Source organism: Apteryx rowi, unplaced genomic scaffold (assembly GCF_003343035.1).
Source record: "Apteryx rowi isolate R43461 unplaced genomic scaffold, aptRow1 scaffold_1, whole genome shotgun sequence".
Taxonomy (NCBI): Eukaryota; Metazoa; Chordata; class Aves; order Apterygiformes; family Apterygidae; genus Apteryx; species Apteryx rowi.
The window spans coordinates 7,505,532-7,531,428 of NW_020447196.1; the positions used below are offsets into that span (position 1 = coordinate 7,505,532).

Sequence of the window (25,897 nt, forward strand, 5' to 3'; positions counted from 1 at the left end):
TGTGTCGTCTGTATTCATCAGGAAACCTGCCTAGTACAGAAGTAACTGCTCCTAAATGTGTGTTTGACCTAAAGTGAGTAGTCAGAAATACAATGCACATTCATCATTAGAGTTCAGTTCCCTTTGAATAATCAAGTGTGTTATTGTTGTATTTCTTAGCTATTAAAATTGTAAAAAATTGAGAACAGACATCATGGATGTCATTTCATCTCATGATAACTTTGGAAATTCTCTGGGTAAATGAATAGTATATAGTATAATGGCAGGAGTGGCAATGGCTATACCTATTATCGAAGAGAATACAGATAAAATTTACTTCTTACTTTTTGATCATTTTAATAGATGTATATATAAAAATTTTTCCCCAAATTCTTTCCTAATTTTTCCTTAATTTAACCACTTTCCAGTCTTCAGGATCAGATAGTATAATGAGTTTTGGATCCAGTGACTTTTGRGAGCTATGTTAATTTCCATTTATTTCAGGTATTATATATCTGTTTACATTTTTTTTTATGTGGTCAGTAACATATCTCGATTTCAGAGGGATAGCAACAAGCTTATTTCAGATCTTAAAATATTTTCTCCAACCTGCTATTTTCAGCATGTTTTGGTCAAATCTTTAAAATGATTTTGAGCTGCTGTTGGCTGGGGACCTTGTAGTTGGTACTTTGTAGTGCTTTGGTTTTTTGAGTGAATTCAAGTCTTAATATTTCTGCAATATACATTTGTTTGTGGGTCTAATATTCTGAATTCTTCAAATCATTAGCCAAATCAAATCATAAGCCAAATCAATAAAGACATTATCCCATCTACTGCTGACATTTTGAACAGAATTAGCTACTCTAAAATGCTGTGACAATCTATTCATTGAGACTGCTGCATAATTAAAACACTGTATGATATAGGTGGAAAAGAGCAAAAAATGAAATTTGCTCCCACAGAGAGAAATCTTTGGTTTATTCCTGAACTCAGGCTTAAAGTAGTCTTGTAATTTTTGTCTGTGTTTATCACTATCCCCAGAAAATCATCCTTATTTCTGACTTATTTTCCTTTCCTGAGGTTCCTGAGTACTATGGGCACTTTCAAACTCTGCTGTAGTCATCGGGAATAGAGGTGCTCCACATCTTTCAGAGCTGCTCTTAATCCTTCCTGACTTTAAAGCAGCAACTCCCTCTTTTATGGTTCTTGGCAATTCTTACTCTCAAAACTTCAAGGTGTGCAGAATGTCACAAGGAAAATGCTCTCCTTCTTCGCAAAGCTGGGCTATGACATTTTTGTTCTCTGTCATCCTCATTGGTTTCTTATCCATTGCAATTTAAAAATAACTTCCTTTTTGGAACTCACAGTAGATTTGCACTATTTCTTACCTAGTTCCTCCTCATCTCTTTTCTACTTGAATTCTTCCTCCAACCTTTCCATTTTGCCTCCTGCCAATGGCTTTTGCACAGCTGGGGTATCTCCTTCATTCTGTGACTTTATTAAATATTTTTCTGCCATATGACATATGACTTATCCTGAATCTTTTTTTTTTTCCTGCCATACTTTGAATGAATGGCACTCTGTAAAATATGTTACAGCAAGTTACTGTAGAGAGGCTTAATATTGTGGAGAGAATGATATGTACGCCACGTATGCCACTTGATTTGCTGCATTTTCTGGGCACAGATGTGCTTTTGTGTCATTATATAGGCAGTGTGATTCCTACGTTCTTTTTACATGTTTAAAGTACAAGTATAATTTCCAAACAGATACAATATTTGACAGCTCAATGACTTCAAAGCAAATCTAATTATATGGATTTTGGCTGCAGTTTTTGTGTTTTTACAGTATTGTAGGGTAGTGGTACTTTTCTCATAGTAGCATATAGATAGTACAAACAGGTAATTAGGTGTTCTAGTTAGTAAATACAAAAATAAGTTTTTGCACTCAAAAAAATAAAGCAGAAGCTGATGTGTATTTTCAAATATATCTTCAAAGCCCGCTGAAAACTCAGCCCTAAAGACTTGCTCAGGATAGTATTGATACTTAAATAATGTTTCATGTTAGTAGGTGGAAAGGTACTAAATAGCAGCATGTGATTCTAATGGCATTCAAAAATGTATATCAGCAAAATAAAACTGAAAAATAARATTAGTTAAAATATGTACCAACAGAACACCAATCACTTTCTAACAGTAAAAGCCTGAATATAGAGTCTTTACATTATTTCTGTTAGAAAGATCTCATAACAAAGTTTCCAAAATGCTGAAAAAACTTTATCAGGGCAGGATTTGCAGGGAGAGGTAATATATATATATTTTTAGGCTAACCAGCCTAAACAGCTTCTAGGTGTAAAAATCCTTCTTCAGAAGTGTTGCAGTACAATGCACAGTCTTCAAAGACACTTACTCACTTCTGTTCTGCACCAATATATATTAATAGCAGCATGCTCAGTGTATTCTTTCTAGCAAATGAAATAATCTGGGATGAGACTAATAGGAGGATTTAATGTGACTTCTTTCATAAAGCAAAGTGGTTTTCTTCAGTGTCTTGAGTAAAGGACAGGAGAAAATCTTTTGCTTTTAATCTTGGACTTCTTTCAATGAATTTGAACAAGATGCACTTTTAATGTCAATTTTGTCATTAGATTCAGTAGGAACAAGCTCAACTATTAAAATAAGCAGCTCTGAGTTCACACACCTGCAAAAAAAAAGTGTGAATACTTATCTCAGGATGATTTCAGGATAAATGAGGTTTGTCTATAAAATGCTACAAACATTCTTGTTTTCCTTTTTTGTCTATAATGATATTTTTATTGTATTTTGGCTCATGTTATAATAAATTCCATAGTGTTTTAAGCTGTACATGTAGAAATATATATATATACACTTTTCTAGAAACCTACAAAGTATCCTTTTTCATATTCATGTGACATACTAAATGAGCCTAGTTTTGTTCACAATGCAGAAATGTAGATTTACAAATATCCTTTTATATTTTTCTTTATTTTTTGCTTCATCCATAGTAATAGGCATGTACCTTCCAGAGCTGCTGTATCTACTTTAGAAGACCCCATATACTGCATATTGCTGTCAGCAGTTTGCAGGCCTCCCAGTGGCTGACAACCTCATTCAACTGTAGAGTGATATGTCTTGTGACACTGCACGCTGTCCCTGTGGACTTGATTAGTTAGATAGAACTTTTACTTGATATACACTGCTGCATGTTCTTAGTCTCCTCGGCACGCGTTTACAGCACCATGGCAGATGTGCTATGAAATCTGTGGTGAAGCAAATGCCACTGTACATTCACTGGAGACAGCAGCTGAATTCACAATGAAATAGACAATATAGTTAAGAAACATTAGGAAACTAGTTTTGGGTCATATAATCGGACTCCTTTTTTATGGAACCTATAATGTGCTATTCTTGATGTGTTAAACGGGATAGGACCCGGTCTAATATACACTTCCAAGTAAATACCTGGGATAGTTAATGTGTTAAGTTGTCATTTATAAATGTAGTGCACAGAGAGAACATAAAAGAGTGTGAAAATGACAAAGTTTTTCAATTTTTCTTATTCTCTGACTGACCACTAAATGAATCAGTAATTAAGCCCAGACACAAAAGAACACTAACAGTCCTTCAGATTGGTGCTGTTCTGTGGTATCACTCCTCCTGGAGTACCCTTCCACTTCTCCCAGAACCTCCCCACACTTTTTTCAAGTTACCTCTTCCCAGTCCCCAAGTCATATTTTGCAGTGACATCCTCTGTGATGAGATATCTGTAAAATGGGCTGACCATGTGTCTCATGCACCTGATGAGCAGGTTGCGCAGGGCGGCTGTGCCRGGTCTGTGGCGTGTGACTGGTGGAAGGGCTGCGCTAGCCCTGGAGCAGTTGCTCTGAAAATCCAGGGAGAGGAAGGAAACAAACCAGAGGGAGTTACTGAGCCTTAGAAGGAATGTGGCCCGTTCAACTTTTTCCTGCCTTGCAGTCCCAGGTAGTCATTTTTTATCTGTGACTATGGAGCTCTTCTTCTTTCCTTCTGTCTTACGTGGTTTGCATCTTGATTCTTACATGCAAATTCTTGTAGGCGGCTTCTGGGATCAGGGAGCTTGGCAACTCCTGCCCTAGAGACTGATAAGGATTTTTGCCTTGATATGTGGGACTTAGGATCAGGCCTCTAGAGGACAAGTAATTTTCCTATAGGAGGAGCAGTAGAGAGCTATGATGTTTTCACAGTTTGGTGCTTCAGGCTGTGCTACTGTAAAAACTGAACCTGCAAATGCAGAGAGCACTTATAAATGGCTTCAAGCTGTATGTTCTGCAAAATACATGCTTTATGCAGTCTTTGATTTCACTGCCAACATACATTTTATCTCTTAACAAGTAAATGGTAAATTCTTATTGGTTTAAATCTACAAATAGTTCTGTGAAGTCTGAGGGATACATATATGCAAAGTGAACAAGGTTTTCATTAAACAAGTACTTTCCGCATGTTTTCTTTATTCCTGTATTGAGCTTGTGATTATAATGGCTGCCTGAAAATATTGTTCTACTCAGTGATAAAAACAGAGTTGTATGTAATTCTAAGGATCTCATTACTTTAGGGATGAATTATGTACTGCTTCCCTAAATGGAAGGAATCATTGTGAAATATAGGTGTAGTAAAGCCTTTTCTTAATTTTCATAGGATGTTATGTCATCCTATGTCCATGCATTGTTAAAGTTTTCAAACATAAAACTATAGAACTGAGAACTCCATGTTACACGCTTTCCTTCTATTTTCCTTCTGTCTTCTTACTGTCTATGATTTAAATGTGCCATAAAATATTCAAGATTTGAAATATTGCAAAGACAACATTGCTTTCTGAACCCTAGATTTCTTCTTGTTTTGCAGCTGTAATTATATACTATTTTTCCTACTTATGTTTAATAAACTCCCTGAAGCTGAAATGTATCATTCATTTTTCTACTGTATTTTTAACAGAAATTACTAATTGCCCCTGCCTTTTGCATGCTTCTGATGGAGAAGAGGTGACTGTGTACTTCACAGAATGTCCCTGTTTTCATGGTCTAAATCCTGCTTTGTCAGCAGGAGTATAAGTAGCTCTGAAAAAAGCTCTTYGTAATTAAGTATCGCTGCAAAGCCAATAAGTACAGTATACAACATTTTATATAGGGTTGATAAAAGTAGTGTTTTTAAATAAATATTCCCAAGTCTGCATGAATTTCATTTGTTTCTTTTTAACTAGGTACAAGCTCAAAGAAGTTTTTTTCCTGGAATGCAACAAATTTAAACAAGTACAAACAGTTTGATTAAAGTGAGCCAACAGCATTTACATTTTTTAATACAATGCAAAAATCATTTAACTGATAGCTTATTCTGCTAATAAACAAGAATATACCTATCTTCAGAATCTCAAATCACATTTCTGTGTGTTTCTGGGAGTATCAATGAGAAGGTTTGAATACTTTCATGATCCCCCATCTCCAGTCTGGGGGCATGATATAATTTAAGCAGGGCTACAATATAGCCTGCATATCAGCTAACACAACTGGCCTAATGATAACTTTAAAGAGCCATTTCATCAGCTAGGAGAATTGCTTGTGCTTGCCTTCTCCATTTCTGCTTCATGCTATTAGAGCAGTAGACAAAGAATGTGGCACATACTAGTTTGGGCCACTAATGTGAAAATGCTTGAGGTAATGCATTATAATGTCAGTTCCTTATGAAGCCTGCATAGGAAAGGTTCAAGCCACAAAACACCAGCCACCTTCTGAGCCATCTGTATTTTCTTTACTAAAGCGGGAACACTTCTTAGATGTGATTGGCATCTTAAATTTTAGATTGCATAAACAATAAGTATGGAATAACATAGAAGAATTTTTAAAAAAGTATGGTATATACAATGGATATGATTACACTGTATCTGCTTAGGCATTTATATCTCTTGATGCTACTTTAACATTATCATCACTTAGATTTCCTTGTAACATTTTTCTAAAGCCGCACAGATTTCTACTCTTCTGAAAAAAAAGTAGATAAAATTGAGAATTCTTTTTCTTCATAAAGAATTAGAAGTTTGTGTACTTTTTCTCAATATGTTGATCTAAACACTTTATTTTTCTCTCAATGAGTTGAAATGTTTTCCGAGTATGCATGCAAAATACCAAAGTGACAGTATGAAAAATTAAGTAGAGCCTTCCATGTGATCATCTACAGATGCACGAAGTTTGTTTGGGCTTCCGACCATTGATTTTGCAAATGGTTTTCAGTTTCTACCAGTAGGGACCCCGTCTGGTGCTGTCAGGGTGCCTGAATTCCATTTGTCAATGTAGCTACCAACTGGTGCCAATTGTGATGGTGCGTTTCTTTGCTAAAAGTGCCTGTCCTTTCTGAATGTGACAAACATTTTCTGTAGGCCACTGAGAAGCCATCAGATGGTAGTGAGCTCCCATAAGTGTCAGGACACAGGTTTTAGACCAGTAAGGTGAAAGGGTGTGTGCATTGTTATCAGGTCCTGATATGATGTTCCTCAGTTTGCCGAGACTCAAGCGTAGGATGCATGCAATGAAGATCTTAAAAAATGATTTATGCATTAAAATGAGAAATACTTTGGGACTAATTCCTTTAGTATGTGCAGGCTTCCAGATAGAACTCTGGAGCTGAAGGGGGTGATACCTCTTGCGCTGAATTACTTTTGAGAAAGGTCATCTTTTTAGCTCTTGCACAATTCTGCATTTTTGGATGGAGTAAATACACATTCACAGTAATCACAAGAAAAATCAGTCTGTATGTGAAAATAACAGGAAACAGTTTGCATAGATTTTATTTCTTGGATGTTCTGTTAACAAAATTTTTCTCTAGTAAAGGGAGAGAAGAAAAAGAGGAGGGGGAATACCTTTTGTGTGCAACAGACCCAAGGACTTCACAGCTGAGAGGTTTGGATTTTTTTGACAAAGCCAGGGATGCTGATGCTGTGCAGGTTAATCTTTGGATGTGAAGCAGTCAGCTTCATTACAGAAATAACTTACTGCAATAAGTATTTTAGACAGTGTTTAAAGGTAACTATTATTTAAAAACAATGTGGGACACATGGCACTGAAAATAAATATAGACCCTTTTCCTAAAGTTRTTTATGCAAGTATTTATGTATCTGAGTAGCCTCTTTATGACCCCTGAGGAACACCTGTAGTAACATAGAGTAATATATAACTTTTTCCTGAGGACTCTCTACTAGTGTAAAGATTCCCCTTCTATAATTTCTTTCAAAGCCTTTATTTTACAGCAGTCATGCCAGCAGCTAAGAAAAAGTAAGTGTAGCTCTCCCTGGAGACTATCAATGCCATTCCTGAATTAAGCGGAGGAATCATTAGGAGCAACATAAGAAGTCCCTTTTCTTGTTTCAGGATCTGAGCTCAATAACTCTGTTACACACCCAGCCCCTGGTGAATAGAAGCAAAGCTGAGAGTGAGCATTTCAACTTGATATGCTGTGCATTGCTGTTAGATTGCTTCAATGAGGGGGAACGTAGTGAAATAAAAGACTGAGTCGGAGCGGATCACTGGAGGCAAGGAGACCAGTTGTAGGTAGAACCAGCAAAAATTATTTCTTAGCAATTCGGAGTGCCCTGGTCATCTGCTGGTTTAGACGAAATAATAGTTTCTGGATTTAATTTKCTTTTCCATTGCTGAGAGAGCTACTTACATAGAATAGGAGTATTGTTACCAAATGAGGAGGGAGAAATTTTAGTGTACTGGTGGTGGGCATCCACAAATGATATACATTGAAGATTAGGGAAGCCTTCTAGGGCTGGAGGGGGTGGGGAATTAAACCAAACCGTAGCGGTTTATATCACCTTGTTTTCTAAGATTGTCAGGCTACAAGCATCATTAAGAACTGTGACATGTTATACACTTAATCTAAGAAATCAAGGTATTAAACTGAATGGGGAAAAATTATTTTTGGATTAATTTGGGATAATCTACAACATAAGGCATGCTGATCCTATATGCTAGAGCATGATGCGAAGTGCTCAGAACCTGATATTTCTCAACTAAGAGCTTGATGAAAATCTAACATTTTTATAGAATAAGTTTTCTAAATATAATTGCCAACATATTTGCTATTCTCTTTTCGCCCTCTCTCCTTTTTTTTGAAAGCATCTGTTTTGTAGGCAACCTGCTCTCTAATTATTATGCAGTATGATGCATTTAATGTAGACCATTGGCACAGTTTGCAATTTCTATTGTTGTCTTGTCATATGGACAAGAAAATACAATGTCCAGAGGCAAAATGTGTTTCTTCCTTCATACAAAATCATCTGAAACAAGACTCAATGCCAACACAATATTTCAAATTTATTAGTTTATTTCTGCTAATTAATTTGTCTTGATTATTTTATTGGATATCCCACATATTTGCTAGAAGATTAGATGAACYGAGAGCAGGTTTTGATCTAAATATACAAGGACTTAAACTTACTTTTTATTGAGTTTTCGTATGAATAAACAGATGTTACCTAAATCATTTAAAGCATATACCAGGATTTCAGTTGGCAGGAAAAGGTGCACAAATAGAACTGAGCTTTAAGCCAGGGGGATTTTTTAGGGAGTCTCAGCACGTACTTTGTTCTTGTTTTATGAATTCTTACAAACATTGTACATACCCCCAAAACACTTGTGGGGACATTTTTGTAAAGTGAACTACAGCATATGAGAAATGGTACACCTAGTGTAACAATAAATATGAAAGCTATTAATGCTGCTGTTTGTATAACAGAAGCCCTAGCTAATTTTTTTGTTCTACAGACGTTTTGTAGGAGACAATGCCTGCCTCAGAGATGTTACTGTCTAAGTAGGATGTGCAGGCTGCAAGTGAGGAAGAAAACACAAATGCAGAAAGTGTAGGAGGGTGATTCAAAATGTCTGCRATCATGCCTCAAGTCCATGGCACAGCTGTGGGTAGAACCTAAGCTTTGTAATTCTCTAACTAGTACTTTCAGGAGACTCTGCTGTCTCCCACTTACCAATACTGGTATCACAGTGTGTCAAGGCCTAATATTATTGGGAAGTCTAAGAAACCATGTAACTAATTTTCATGTGCATGGCACATTTATATGAGATGCGTACTATACAATTTATTAAAATTCAAATGCAATATAATAGCRAATATACGTACACTTTTTATGTATTGAACATAAAGTTTACTGTCACTGTGAAGTTATCATACCTTGAAAATAAAGAAAAAAACGACTGAAACCCTAAAATGTTAGGCAGAATTAGCCTTCTAGCTCTCCATAAAAGGCAACTGCACTGATCATCCTATTAAGTAATCATTCTGTGATTGATCTAAATTCTACCCCTCCAGAAGACCGGCAGCTACTTACTGCAAATTCCTGATAAGCAAGAGGAATGCTAGGAATTGAGTATGCTTAAAGAAATATTTGGAGCTTTTTGTGAGTAAATGTTTCTATCTCAATCAAATGCATTGTGCACAAAGCCTGTAATACACAGTTCTCTGTGGGACAAAGTCTGACAGAAAATAAAGAAAAAAATTTGCTCCGCTGCTCAGGCAGGAATTCCAGCCCTGATCCAAAAGGTTTACTATGGTGCTTGGAACGAGTTATTTAAATTCACTATAAAGTGAAAAAAATGACCGTGATTGAGTCAGTATTTACTCCAACTGACATCTCATATGCAGAATCAGAGAATTTGTCAATTCTGCAAATTGCAGAAAAACTGGAAAACGTGAGAGATACTTTCCCCACTCTAAAGTGGCTGAATGTGGATTCGTCTTGTCTTAAGGCTCATTTTCCAAGGTAGTTTCTTTGTGAGAGGAAAGCTTTGATATCACTTTAGTAAGGCAGGTTGGCTGTCTGAAAGGATACAAATACTGATTCCTCTGATAGTCCATTTTATATTTAGGGGTTTTTAGAACCTCCATCAGTAGGATCTAGGCTGGTGTGGGTCAAAGTAACCAACCTTAGGAGTCTTTTTCTTGGTAAACTTCCTGCATTAATAACCATGATAATCTTCAGGAATACACATAATTTAATGTCCCCATGAGCCACTATCAGAAGAAATCTCTTAGGATCATTTGAGAATTCTCAGGGAAACTAATAATGCAGTAATATTTAATAAATAATTAATTTATTCTTTGCCACTTAACTTTTAAGTTCCTTGTCCTTATTATGCCCTGTAATATGTTATGTTATGTTATGTTATGTTATGTTATGTTATGTTATGGAGCCTGAATTTCTGCTTTGTTGAAGTGCTTTAGGGTTCTGCTTTATAATACTCCTTTTAGATGATGAAAGTTTTGGGGGGTCCAGCCTTCCAAATACTTTGTGTTGCTTCAGATGTGATAGGTCAAATTCAATTCAAATTCTGTTAGGAAAGTCACTATGGTCTAGGTCTGTCTTTCTCAATCCAGTTAATGCAAAGTCTTATATACAGTTTATACAGTGTCTGCGAGGGCAGGGAGATAAGAAGCAAAGATGACTATACTGAGATGAAGACTGATGTACACATGTTGTGTGTATGCCCAAGTTGGCCTGCATATTAGGAGGATTCCTGTTAAAAAGAGAGAATGACAATAATCAGTAGTGGATGTGTTTCATTAGTGAAACTGTTCTTTCCTTAATAAAGTGAGCATAGGAGGGTAAGAAAACCGTAGCACTCGCACAGCTTTCTGTCCATATAGATTGACCTCTGTAATTTTGATGTCCTTTGTCATTCTTTTAGGAATACTATTAACCTCTTCTGTGCTGACTGTAATGTCATACTTGATGCAGCAGTATTGTGAGTTGAAATTCCAAAAGAAATGCACCAAAGATAATTTTGYATGGCATGTCAAGTTCTGCTTTGTAGCAGGAAAAGAGCTGCAGCTACGTAAAATCCTTTTTTTGGTAATCTTCCCCGTTGCTTATGCCTGTATTATATTGTATGTGGGAGCTTAAATATTCATTGCTAGGGCTTCTCAGAAATAATTGAGTTATCATTTCTTTCATAGGAGAATCAAAAAGTGATAATGAGACATACTTTAATTTCTAGAAGTCAAGGGTTTTTTTTTCGTTCTGTACCTTACCTACCTGGCATTAGTATGGGTTCTTTTGGAAATGCAGCCCTGCTCACTAGGAATGTGTGAAATGAAATAATTTAAATAAAGGAATGTCTATCCAGTGTATTTCTAAATCTCTATTCTTTTCAATTGACTTTTAATAGGAAAAATGTCTTATTAAGCTTGTTTTTAGAGGCATAAAGTTTTTTGGCTGTCAAACAAAAGCTGATACACTTTTGTTTACAGAAATTAATGATAGGYTATATAAGTAGGAAAGGTATTCTTGCACATAATGTATCACACATATGATGTATCACAAAATTGTGCATAGCTTTGTCCTTGATACTGTTCTGGCCTTTTGTTATGAAGAGCAGGAAGAACAGTCAATAATCACTTATTAATGTTTTTCTCTTTCCTTTATTGTAGCTTTAGGTACATTACACTTTCAGTAATTATCTCATTCATAATCTTCTATCACAAGTAATATTTTCTGCATCTCATGAACCATAATTGGAAAATATTTTCTTCAGATGCACACTATTTCTATTCCCTCTTTAATATAACTTTACCCAAGAGTACCTTGCTTAGGAAAAATGAGCAAGCATAATTTTATACAGGTAATCAAATCTCTCAAATGTTGGCACATTTTCCTGTATCTCCATGGGACCAAAAGTTAATCTTCAAATAGACCTAGGCATTAAGAGAGAATTTCAGGACACAGTTAGAACTCAAATAAGCTTGTAGAAGGAAACTTGAACAGAAATGCTACTTTGAGATATTACTACTGTGTTTCTTCTACAGCGTATTCTATTCGATTAATACAGAACTGCAGGGGAATATATTTATGTCTGAGTGTATGCGTGTATGACTGTGCATGTGTGTATATATTTATATATACAGATAAAGATATGTCTAATATTATTTAAACACTGGCTCAKAGCAGGAGCTTACTGACTTTTAAAATAATTATTTTTTCAATATTTTTCACTTAAGGCTCAAAACCACATCTTGATAGAGGTTTTTATCTTATTATGTTGAGCAGAAGAAATGTATAGGGAAAGAAAGAAATCAGCATAATTTTTAAAATCATCTTGGTTGCAATACACTATAGAACAGTTAATTTATTCTAAGYCTTCTGACATAAATTGTGTTGAAGTGGGAGACAATGAAAGCCATGCTGACTTGTAGATAGGAAACTAAGGACTGGTTTTAGGCAAAGCATATCTGTTAAAGGGACACTTTCAAGGCTAGTATATGCTAGACCCACAAAGAAACCTTCCAGTCTCAATTTTTTTTGTGGAGCTGAACRTTCTCATTTCTATTTTCACTCATTTTAGTATCAAGGACGCTTGTGAATACCGAACTTAGAGAAAGAAAGAAAAGGTAGGGATATGAGTCTCCAGCTGTAAACAAATTACAAGGGTTCTCTGGTGTTGTGGGACCCAGCAAAGTAGCTGCCATTTTCGCCATATTAATTTTAAAGGAGCCACTAGATCTTTCACAATGAATAAGACTATTTTTTCTGTTTCAGTTTAAAAGTTTGGCTTGACATCAGTTGCATCTGTGAATGTAATATTAGGCTTACGTTAGTCATTAAGARTTGCATAGGGTGAATATGTTCATTGTCCAAGACCAGTTTGGGGATTATTTTTAATCCCATTTTCAGATGGCCAGATTATTCCATTGCTATCATCTGATAACTGAGGTCAGAATTAGGCTTTTTATGTTGTTAGGCCAAGTTCTTCCTATTTTGCAATACCATGAAAATAGCCACTGAGTTCTCACAATTATAATACTTGAGTTATAAGATTAYTTGCTTAGTGAGCTGTTTGTTAACCATTCTTTTGATTTAATGTGAAAATATTGTTAAAAATGGGATATTCAGCAATATGATTTTTTTAAATTTGGTCCAAGTATTATTAAAAAAAAAGAGACCACTGTAAAAAGCCCTAAAAAAGGTCTCAATACAAAAGTTATATTTTTAGCCTGAGTTTAAACAGCAATGGAGGTGAGGTAATTTAATAGTTTTGATAATCTGTTAAATTCAATTGCTGGCTGATCAAATTCAAATCACTTGTGTCTGCCTGGAATTTCTTCCCAAACAGGAACTCTCTCTAATTCACAGTCCATATGGATTCTTTCCGAAATTAGACTAATAGCTCAGGCCAGTATTTCTCTTCTGGAAGAGGAAGCCTTCATTCAAGAGACTTTGATATTCTGAGGTGGGTCTATTCTTGAAGTTCTGCACTTTGCACAAAATTTATATATCATCAGACAAAATAAAGAATGGGGATAAAGAGAAGTGGTATAAACTACGGTAAGGGAATTAAGAGGGGGTGCAAGCCACTGTTCAGTTCTCTAATCTTGTGGAGAGAAGATTTTCAAATCTCTTCCTAGTCTATGTGAATAAAATGTGGGATGAGGAAGTTTTCATCGTTTTCTGTGTTCTGTGAAAGTTAGCTTTATTATTCTATAAATTAGGCCCTCTGTGAGAAGGTTTGTATATTTTTACATCTAAGTGAGGTGCAAGGCTGAAATATGTGCAAACAGAGGGCTGTCAGCTTTTGCAGCAACCTGGGAAAAAGCATTTAGTTGTTTCAGGGCTAGAGATACAGTTTAGATTTAGTTGTCTAAAACTGCTGCTAGATATCCAAGTCGCTTAGTGACTCTAAGAAACCATGGGCTAGTGTCCATATTAATGCTGGATAATTGACCTGAAAGTGACCTGGCAGATAATTGACCTGAGAGCTGCTTGAGAAATAAAATTTTCTAATCCTCTGATGCCACTTCTTCTTTATAGGTGATATGACCTCTAACATTCCTTACTTTCCTCTCCATGTTCTTTAAACCACACTCCAGTCTATTTTCTGTTGAGTTCTTTTTAATATTGTTGAGTGTTTCATTTGCTCTTGTGAAGCTTTGAAGCATGCCTGTAAATCAGGCCCTCCAGGTGAGGGAGAGCGTATTTGTACATCTTGTCAAGTCTTAGGGCTTGATAATACATTCAGTTTTAAAAATAGAATTTAAAAAGTAATGAAAACCCAACCTTAGAGTACAAACACTCTAAATACCACARCAGTAAAGTCAGAGGTGTGGAGTGCTCACTTACGTGTGTGACAACATATGCCATGCCATCTTTCTCAAGAGAGTCTCTACAAACTTGTACAAACACATTGTATCATTTGCTGATACAGAAACGGTACTATGTCTTTTTCTAGTTATATCCTGCTTCACTCCTACCAAAATGAACTTCTTCAAACTTCACTTCAATATATTTGACATTTTTATTGTGTTTGGGTCTTTTTCCTGTTAATGAGTATCTTTCTGAGCATCCTATTATTCACTGGGTCAGCTTCAAAAGATTCATGAACTTAATGGCAGTATTTCTACTGTAAAAATATTCACCCTTCTTTCTTATCTTTGCTTATTTTTCTCTATCTTTATGTTCCTTTTGCTGATAAGGAATCTGAAGTCTCAGAGATGTTTAAAAATTTTTCTCTTTACTATTTACTTTTGATTTGTCCTAGTATATCTATGCTAATCTCATGTTGAATAGTATTATCGTTAGAACTGGTTAGGCAGTGGTAAGAAAGGGTGTGGGAACAACAAAAAAGAAGAGTTCAAAGAAATGAATTTTTGTCTTTTACTGAAAGGTATTTTCAACAAAATTGTCCAGCTAGTCATTGTTATCGTTTAAGATACTAACCGACCTTACAAGCTTATGGGACTTGTACTGTTGGGAACAAGAATTTCTGAAAATTTGTTTCTTTCTAAATCTAAGAGAATAGTATTTGAGATGAATAGAGGCTACGTGCTRTTTTATTTATTTTGCTTGAAAAGATCTATTGTTCTTGAAACGCTATCTGAGTTTGGTGAAGCATTTGCATTACAACACGTATTTTATTATAAAGTACTTTTGCTTAGCCATGCACGTCTGTAGCAGGGAACTTGCTGCTTCTCTTTCTCTTAGAGTTCATCTTACTTCATTAYGTTGAACTCATGTAGCATAAAAATGTGATGCACTTCACTGAAAAACTGGGAATATATACTCAGAAATAAACAGTTGTATGTACTCTGAGATGAGACAGTCACTCTCAGTATCTATACTGACTTTTCAAATGGCAATAAAGGAAACACTGTAATAGTAACTGAGCACTTGTGACTTGGCAAACTCCCTCCTGCAGTTCAAAACTGGAATATGAATAGACACCATGGGAGACTGGCCCATTTCTGATGAAAACAATTTTTAACAGCATGAATTTATGAATCTACTCAGTGCAAATGAGAGTTTATTATGCTGAGAGTCTAAAAATGATGCTTCATTTATTAAATTAATACAAAAATTGTATTCAGATACTGTTAGAGAGTCTTGTTAGACCTTCCTGAATTTCAGAGCTGTGGCGAAACCCATTGACTTTGATTATGGGAGGCAATAGTGAAAACACAGGACAAGCTGCCAAAGACTTCCCATTCTTTCTTTTCATGAAATTTGTATTTAAACAGTGCCTATCAAAAATTTCCAATCCATGCACTGGAGAAAATGATACTTGCCCATCTTTGAAAGTACTGAGATCATTTAATGAAAGCTTTTTTGTAATTATTTTGCCCTGTAAAATTATTTTGCCCTTTTAAGACTGTTTGTCCACAACATAGGTCAGCTACACCCAGTTGCTACAAAATTGGAAACAATGGCTTGTACTGAAGTAGAATCTGAAGTATCTTCAAATTTGCGCTGGTACAGTAGAGATAAATTTGCCTGAATTTGGTGTTATGATACTTAGTCACGCATAATTCTAAGGCTTATTGCCAGATTTTGATATCCAGTCTGCCAGCTGTACTGTGCACTGCCCAGCTCATTCAAACCATACGTCTTGAGCAAACAATCAGCAAAGTGTGTTTAAAGCTCTGAAAAGTACCACATTAGCAGTAAGTCAACCAGCTTCATGAACTGTAGTATTAATTTGGATAAAAACTTACCCCCCCCAAAACTGATGTTTTGACTATTTTGTTCTAAAAATATGTCTTAAATATAATCTGTGCTTTTGCATTTAGGGTTATAGCAACAATTTCATACTATCTGCAAAATAATATTGTATTTCTATTTAGGCTTTTAAAGTTTCCCTAGAGACAGAAAAGTCCATTACTAGTCTCTCTCTAGCTTGAAAGGAAACCGTCATTCATAGAGCCACCCCAAAGCCTTTAGAGCACATTTTCTATGTATTCTCAAAAGAGTCATGGTCAGAGTAGACCGTTCTTTCTTGTGCCATGAACAAAATGAAAAATGTATGTATTGTTTTTCTTCTGTGGATGGATTTGGCTGATGCTCAGCCCATCTGAATCACTATCCTCTGGCTATTTGCAAGATCATGTCAAGAATTCAGTGGCAATGATAGTAATATAAACTTGAAGCTGTATGAGCTGTATGAGTTCTGAATTCTGTGAAGCTCTGGCTTGTCTCTACACCTTCTGTACATTTTTTTTTATGTGTCCTTACTAAAATTGATTCTCTCATGCTTACATTCATGCAGCTATGGATTATTATTATCTGCCTATTAATAATAATAGGTGAATATGAAAATAAGGAGATAACTGCCATTATGACTAGTAGAAAAACACACCTTCTCAACTATGATCATATTTTAGAATCCAGGTTATTATTATTTTGGATTCAATTTTTGGAAGATTTAGAAAGAAGAAGCAATGCATATTAATAACATTTTTATCAATATCTCTGAGTTAAAATGAAATATATTGCCCCAAGCAGTCTTAGCTAAATAAAAAGGGGTAGCAAGTATATTGTGAATGAAACATTTTCGTTGCCTCTTCCTACCTACATAGGTTTCTGCTGACCATCCTTTGAAATATGCTGTCAAAAGAAACTAGTGTTACAACTAATAGCATAGAATAGTAATTCATCCTACTGGGGTTAGTTGCAAGTTCTTTATATTTACAGTTAGGCCAAGGTAAGGCATAATTAGGCAAGGAAATTCAATCTACTTCTGCATTAGTCAAACTAATATTACTATTATTAATATCATGCTGCAATGTTAGAAACAATATTTCAATATTAGGGTAGTAAAAAGCCTGATAGGCTGTTGTTGTTATCTTATTTATCTGTTGACTAATGTTCAGGAACTCCCACTGCACATACAAACAAATGACAAGAAGATAGTTGCCACCCAGAAATGCTTTGAGCCTATGCAACAGATGTAATGTACCATTATTCATCCTTTGTTGCTGTAGGTCTGTATCACATCACAGACCTATAATTTCTTTATAAATAGTGATATGGCTCAAGTCCATTGACTGAGATTCCAGTTTTCATTGACCTTCCATTCCAGGTCAACCCAGATGGAATGTGTCTTCGATTAGTGCAAGATATTTCACTGTTCTAAATAACTAAAAATTACTAACRTTCCTTCTCACCCTTGCAGAAGTTTTGGGTATTTGCTGTCCTTCAAATTCTGGTCCTCAGGATTAATGATTCCAAGTGTGTCGTTCAAGACAAGGGCTGAAACCTGGACCTTTACACTTTCCACTTGCTGTGGAAGTGGCTGAAAATCGAAAGATGTTTTGCAAGAACTTAGCTGTGGGTATGGAGTCTTAGGACTTTAGGTCTGTGGAGACATACTTACTGATATGAATATGAGTTCGTAAWGTTCACTTCAAAGTTGGGATATGGCTCCCTGGGGAAGTATTCCTCCAGTGTTAAACTGATACTATGCTGGATGAGAGCCAGCAGGCCCTCAACTTGCTTTTAAAAAACTGAATCTGGAAAGCTTTTCAGAGAATACATCTGTATTTCTAATTTGCACCTTGAAGGATAAAATTGACTGGAGAGATGGTGAGAATGAATAAATTGATTCACAGTAGGTTGACAACTCCCTGTGTCTCGCTTTCTGTGAAACATCTGCGGGTGATGCCACCACAAAATTTGACTGCTGGCTTGCAAGCTGGCCTACTAGCAATACATGATTAAAAACCTGTTACTCAGATATGTGCAACTGAATTCATGGCACTGTTTTCCAGATTACTTTGTGTGACTTTGAATAGGTGATAGCAGGGCTGGAGTAGAGCAAGGGAAGACCTGCTTCTTCAGCAAATGTTGTCTCAGCTCTGCTGCCTCTTATTGATATGCAAGTGGAATAATGCAGCAGAAACTCATGGCCAGGACTTGAAAGTAATAATTTATTCAGAAGATTTTTTTTTATTTAAAAGTAATTTTCTTGCGAATTTTTTTTACAGCTYTAAGGGGAAAAATAATGAAGACTAAGTTCTAGCAACTATTACAGGATAAAATTTCTACCAGCAAATCATTAGATGCATTCATTTGTAAATATAGTGATGGCAATGACAAGTTATATAGACTGCAGTTCTTCTCTTTTTGTCATGTGCAGTAATAATTTATTATTTGATTAATCATATAAGACAGTACAGAACTAAAGTTCACCAAGAAAAAGATTCACAATATTTATGAATATGCTATAATTTTATCAGCTGTAAAAATTATAAACTCAGTAGAAATCTTCAGTTTCTAAAATGCAATGCATAGACACTGAATATAGCTGATGTATAAAATAGAATGGTAGACCTGTGAATCAAATGCTTTTGCACATCATATATTAACTACAGAATTTCCTAATTTGTTTCTATTATAGACAAAGCATATTCACCTTCATGCCTCTTTATTCTATGATGAAGATACATAATGTACTCTCTCAGAAAGCATCCTTATGTTGAGAACACTTAATAAGTAGAACTGTACTATTTGGCTTTCTTTCATCCTGAGAATTGTCCAATTTCATGCAAAGATGAAATGAGACAAGAGACTCAGATGTCCTGGCAGTCTATGCTTGGTGCTTAAGAATGAAATAATTAAATACATGAAATTCTTAACTATTATCTCCTTACAAAGGAAAACACAAAATTAGGTAATTATGCAATATTTGGATTTAAATTTATTCAGTCCTTGTAGAATATGCCCATGGGTTTTTTGATTCTTTTGTTTGTTTGCTTTGGACTTTTTTAGCCCAAACGGACATTGTTGTAGCTTTCTTATAAGGAACAATTTGCTGTATCACAGCTGGCCATCAGTGAAACATTGTAGACTTAATTCCATAGATGGCCTTCAGTCAGGCATTGTCTGATTCATTCTTAGATAAACRGTGCCAGGACACATACTTGCTTACTGAAACAATGACACATTTTATGTGTATTTGTATTTGTGTGTGAGCGTGTGCCGTAGGTTTATTTTTYCAGGGTAAAGGGAAGCACTATTAACCACAAACTCTAGAGCCTCTGATTTTATAATTGGAAATCAATTAGGCAAAGCCTAGTTTTGCATATGTGACCTCTTCCCATAACTGTATCTCAATATGGCTTTCTGCTGAAATGATTTGCTTAACAATTTTACATTAACAGCTGATCTGTTTGCAAAATCAGTTTGAAATACTAAATCACCTGTGTGCTTCTGGTGGCCACATAGAATAAGCAACATGGAATTACGTGAATGTTTTTTGTAATTTCCATTTTAATCCCATTGTTTATTAGTTTTAATTAAAAGCTGTCACAAAACCTGTTGCCACAGCAAAATAGCATTGACTTTGGTAAGGGCACAGCAAGGCCAATTACATTTGGAGTTTATATTCTTCATTTTTGTCTACGAGGAAGGTAAAATGAAGCTGAACTATGTTATGGTAGCCAGATTGCTAAAAGACATTTACTCAACTGATTTGGCCACTATGGGCCAGTACAATGCTGTAGATTCATTTCTGTCCTGATTTCCCTGGTATTTGGGACTCTGCAGGTGGCACAGATGTAGTACTTCCTATTCTGCTTATTTTCTGGTATTGTGCACATAAAGCATTTCATAAAAGAAGGTATCTGACCAGTGTGTGTCATTCCAGTGACATTTCCTTCCAATGTGTTGACCATTCAAACAACAAAAGATGTTTTCCTGGATAATAAACTATTATTTGTAGGACTTCACATTTGGTATTGCTGTTAAGTTGCTACAATAGGGAGGATTTAGCACAGGGTAATGCCTCTGTTGCTCTTATTCCTGCAAGACAGCCAAACTACCTTAGACAAATAAATGTAACAATGAGGTAATGTATGGAATACATTGCTCTTCTGTTCAGGTTAATTTTATGTTAGGAATAGAAAGCTCTTTCCATGCTAGAGATAAAATTTCTAATGAATAACTCAGTAAAATTGTTCAGGATTTTTAAGTCAATAATAATTTTATTCTGGTTGTAACAACATATATTCTGGAAGAGAGGGAACAAAGAAATACTTGTTCTATTTTTTTGTGTYTTTTTAGCTGATATCTAATTATCTATGCCAGCTTATTATTTACTATCCCCCAATAATACTATCTTAAACTGTGCAAGACTAGCTGAGATTTGTGGTGTCATAGGGCTGAATGGAACTGGATCTAAGTAACTGCAGATGTGGCTGATTTCATCTTTATCAGCTTATCTAAGCTGTTACACTTAAAGGCTTCTGTCAGTTCAAAGCACAGATGTTGCTTGGCTGAAGAGAGTCAAACTATGGTTGCACTCCCTGGCCTTTCAAAAATAATGCTAACCTAATTCARACTCATATACTACAGATCTTGTAGAAGTTTAGATATGCATCAAGTACAAATTCCATTCCATTTTTATAATACAAGAAGTGCCAGAAAGAAAAATGAAACACATCAAAGCTCTTGAAGCTTAACTTTGTTTTTTGAAAATATGCTTTTTCTTTCCATGTGAATAAATTTACTTTGAGTTCTTCCCACATCCCCTTACTTAAAATAAAGAAATTGCTAAATTTTGGTTGGTATTTTGGTATCAGAGAGCAACTTTGTCAATAAAGGCATTCATGAAAATTCTTAGAATGTTGGAATAATTCTAACATGGGATTTGTGTTCAGTATAGGCATAGACAAAAAATTGCTACTGCATAACATAATGAGATACCTAAGTACATTTTCTGCATTTGAAGTGATGGGAGAGCCTACTAATGTAGCACATTTGAAAACTGCTTTTTTTCCTTTGGGCTTTGTTCTGGTTTTATCTCAGTTTTTGATATTTTGCAATTCAGCRGGGCATCACAGTGAATTCAGAGCAGAGCTGGTATCCTTTTTTGATTGTACCTTTGGAAGGGAAGAAAAATGGAATGTTTCACAAATGTTTTGATTCCGGTTGTTTCAGAAAGAAACAACCTCAAAAATTAAGACCTTTTTATTCTGACATTTGCAGAAAACATTTTAATATCTATTTACATTTAACCTTTAATTTAATTTTTAAAGAAGGAGGTTACTGAAATCATTCCAAACTGAAATGAAAAACAAACATGGAATTTCACAAAATATTTGTGCTCAAGGAAATTTAAAATGAAACAAAGTATTTGATCTKGAATATTTTTCTTTTGACTCTTGAACAACATTCATTTGATATCTAAATACTGTTATCTCCATTTTGTGAAGCTACCAGGGGCACAAAGCAATTCACTTCTCATCAATCTTTTACTTTTCACTATTCTTCAGTGAACAAAATAACCATCTGAAATCAGATTAAAACAATTCATAAAATGTCTTTAACACCCTATTTCACTGTTTGTTCCCCTTTTGTCACTTTGTTTTTCTCAGAGGTCCTTTTTCGTTATTTATTCTTCTCCCCAAGGCATGAGATTACTACAATGCTTATATAGTAAACRTGTGGGACTTCATTAATATGATGGTGGGAGTGACTTGCTTTGTTACCTGCAGCTTCAATGTGCCTAGTAAAGACTGGAGATTTCCAAAAGCCAGAGCAAACTCAGTCCGATTCATTTGCTAGCAAAATATATTTAGAGCACTAACAGGATGGACTGTGCACAGGAATGATTGGGTTTGAGCATCAAAACTTTTATTCCAAAATCCTTTGGCCAAGTTAGGGACTCTGTATAATAAGCAGGAAGAAWTGATTAGGAAGAGACTATGTTGAATAACTGAGAGATCAGGTCTAATCATCTCTCTTCCTTTCCCAAAACCCAGTCCATCAGCTTTCAGACACACTTACGTGTTGACTTTTTGCCTTGGGTCAAATCTATCAGGCTCCTATTTGATATTTGCTATTTATGAAAAACTGGCCTTCCTCATAGCAATATCGTAAAAAAGTTGAGAGCAAGTTTTGAAAATATTATTTCCTGATCCCTGCTAAAGTAAGCAATTGGATCCCCTATAGTATATACGGATTCTCAGACTGTGCTGATCAGAGCAGGCGAAAAAGACCAAGTCCAAGAGACAGCCTGTAGGGCCTTATAGCTCAATCAAAGGGCACCAGTGGTGACCCTGTCTGAGGGATCATTCATCTAGAATGGCCCCTGTCATCTTTTCTGCTGGTGCAGATAGTTTGCACGTCTTAGTCAGCTGAGTACGTGATAAAAATTTTAGATGGCTACTAGACAAAGCAGCAAGATATTCCTTTATGCACGACACCCCAAATAATGTAAAGAAAAGGAAAAGCATGCTAGGAGAAAAMGGGGGAGAAAGAGAACGTGGAGAGGGGGGTTTGACTGAACATCTGAGGCTTTGACAYGGTGGGATGACCCTGTCACTTCTCTGTGTCGGAGTACTGTCAGTTGTGCCAGTGGCAGGAATTAATTGGGACTGTCCGTTTCAGAGGTAGACATCTGCAGTGCCTTGCACCTCCATCTTCTTTTGCACCACAGCAGCATGGGTATGTGATTAGCGGAGATTGTTTATTGAGGGAAAAGGATTGTCTTCGCATGTGAGACTTCTTTATGTTTTATGTGGATTTAAAAGTAACTGAAGGGGAATTCTGTCATTGGGAATGAGAGGACACTAGTTTAGGAGAAAGTATTATGTGGGTATTTATCATCCTCTAATATAGTTCAATGACTTGCGTTACAAACTACTAAAAAGTCTGAATAATCTTAAAGGGCCTTCTAAATCCTATGCAAGTTAAGAAGTACTCTTGGTGGGTATTATAAAAATGGATTTTACTCCAGTCTTAACTTACCTTGCTGTGATTGCTTACTCAAAATATACTGGCAGCTACTGAGATATAGATGATCACACCCTTTATCACTGAAGAACAATACTTTTGTTGGCTGAGATATACTAATCAGACGTATCTTGACCTATGTGATTCTAAAGCACAATCTAAGATGTGATTTTACATATATTAATATGTACTAGATGAATGCCAACAACAGCTGTTTAGCCCTTGCTAATTTGAAGTATTTAAAGCATTCAATAAAACGGGTGTTTGCTGTCCATCCCTGAGCAGAATGTCAATTCTTGTTTATAACATTATAAAGTTAAAAAGAAAGGCCAATAATTGTCTCCAGCAGGCTCATTTGCATTATTTCTTCATAGTAATTACATGAACAATAGGGATTCTATACCTAAGAGCAAAATATATGTTGATCTGTATATGCTGAAATATAATCACAGCAAATACGTTTTAACGTATGTTTGTGATGCTAGTGAAGTTAAGGCACAACAGAAAGCCATCTTAATATCTACAGAATGACTCATAGCATAAAACACCATAACATTAAAATAAAACTGSTTCTAATAAGGGAAATAAATTATGATAAAGGGAATTAAATTGCTTCATTTTTGTTGAAAGTAAAGGTTTAATTGGAGGATTTGTGTGGTTTTGCTTTTAAAACAGGTAAGAATTGAATTCTCCTAGAACTCAAGTGCTTCCTCTGAGATGAATAACAGATTTCTGTTTCATGGGCAATTTTGAAAAATTGGGGACAAAAGTTAATTTTGTATCAACTGAAATAATTTTTGGAATATCAAAAATTTAAAAATACTTTGGATTAGGCATAGTATTTTTGTTATTCCCCAAAGAAGCCCCTAATATGATATGAAATGAAATGAATTTAAAATGAAACAATTTATTTACAATTTGAATGTTTTAAAATGTTAAATAGTTTAAAAAAAGAAATTGAGAAATATACAGACATGAAAAAACTTTTTTGAATATAAAATCAGATTGAAACGTCTCAGTCAAAACAAGTTCAGGAAAAATATTACACTGATCTTTTCCCAATCTTGTATTTGTTTCCTAAATTAACTTTTGGGTAAAATGAAGATGAATGGTTGAAGTGACTGAGTGCCACTGAATCTTTAATTTTATTCAAAAAATATAGGTAAAAGGTGTATGCAGTTGCCTACGCATATTTTGGGTCTGGCTTCTTAGTGGTCTTAGGCAGCTGTCCATAGGATGTTCGGAAACTCAGTTTATTCTGAAAATTTTGCCTCCTTATTTCTGTGACTCTGTTTCCCCATAAGCAGAATGGGAAGAAAAACTAATTTTTGCTTCTCAAAGGTGTGGTGAGACTAATTTAACTACTGTTGTAATTCACTCAGATTGTGAAGTAACATGCATGATCTGAGTGTATTAATATTCAGAGGATGATAACGGTACCTTAATTGCGGGACAACAAAGAAAGGGTTATGTCTGTTTTGTGCAAGACTCCAAGTGAATTGCTGGTGTTTGGGATGTGTGATCAGTCTCAGCATTGTACCCTGGGGCTGAATGACATGGCCAGTTTGATGATGACTCTCTTTGCTATCAATATAAAGTGTCAGTTCCAGAAGAGAATCAGGCCAGAAGAGAGCTTTAGCCACGGGGAGTGAGAAGAAATGAGCTTGGCAGTAAGCTACCAAGCAGAATAAATCAGGTTCTGGAGTATTCTTAGCAAAGAAATACACTTACTTTTGAATGTAATGAGATCCAAATCAGGTATTACTTATGAAAAAAACAAACTCAGAGGTTCATTTAGTTCTCATCTGCAGCCAAAGAAGCTATTGAAATCTATGTTATCTTTGCAAACAACTTGTGGCCCACCTTTCAGGAATGTATTTTCCTTGATTTCAACCAGCTGCTGCACTTTAATTTTTCCTCGTGCAGATTGCTTGGAAGAGCTTCTTCCCTTCAAGCAACTCCCTCATCCTTTTGACGGTGAGGGACTGTTTCTCCAGTGCTTCTCCACTCAGGCTTAAAATTTCAGTTACTGTCAAGTCTCATCTATTCCGCCTTGTCACCCCACCTCCCTTTATATTTGTAGACGAACAGCAGAGGAAGGAAAAAGTCTTTAGCAAATTAAAAACTCTCCAGGTAACCCTATTATCACAAGCATACACAGATCGTTGGGGTTTTCTTTTTTTCCTCCTTGCTTTAGGTATTCATAAGGCTGTGGTTTGTTTGTCTTTCATGATCAAAAAAAAAAAATCTTGTAATCAATAAACTGGCATCTGGAAGTTAAATATTTTCAGCTTCATTTTCTGTGCAAGATTTAAATTGCCTAACAGTCATGTAACTTTACTTGATTTTTAGGAGCCTTATGCTGGGTATTTACATCCTTTTGTTTCTTCCCTACTTTCTCTTTTATTTACTGTAGGTATTTCTATTTCTTGGTTGTTTTCATCTTCCACACTGGCTGATATTTGGTTTTTGTCTTTCACTATTTCCATCCCTTTGGAACTGTATCTCAGCAGATGGAGGAAAGCTGAAATAGGTGGATTTTTTTTTTCTTGTGACAATACAGCATGCTTTAGATGGAGGCTTTTTCCAGCCTTTTTACATCTTCTCTGTTATCTGTCACCTTTTCTGCACAACCTCATTCCTTTTTACTGGTGAAGAGCAGTTGTCAGACTTTTAACTAGTTAGCTCATATTGGTTTTGCTTTTTTTTTTTTTTTAAGTGTAATGTGTAAAGAATAAGTACACTCTATATATACAACTTCTCCACTGTCTTCTGTTCTGTCTTATGAATGTACATTCTGTTCAGGTCTAGAGAATGGTATTGATGTTAACTGTTAGAATTGGACTGAGCAGAGACT

General features: G+C 35.5%; 1 protein-coding gene across 3 annotated transcripts in view; it reads left to right on the forward strand.

The window, feature by feature from the left end:
- CDH8 (cadherin 8) overlaps positions 1-25,897 on the forward strand; it is a 154,132-nt gene that overhangs the window by 16,351 nt on the left and 111,884 nt on the right. The gene's annotated exons all lie outside the window — the stretch shown is intronic.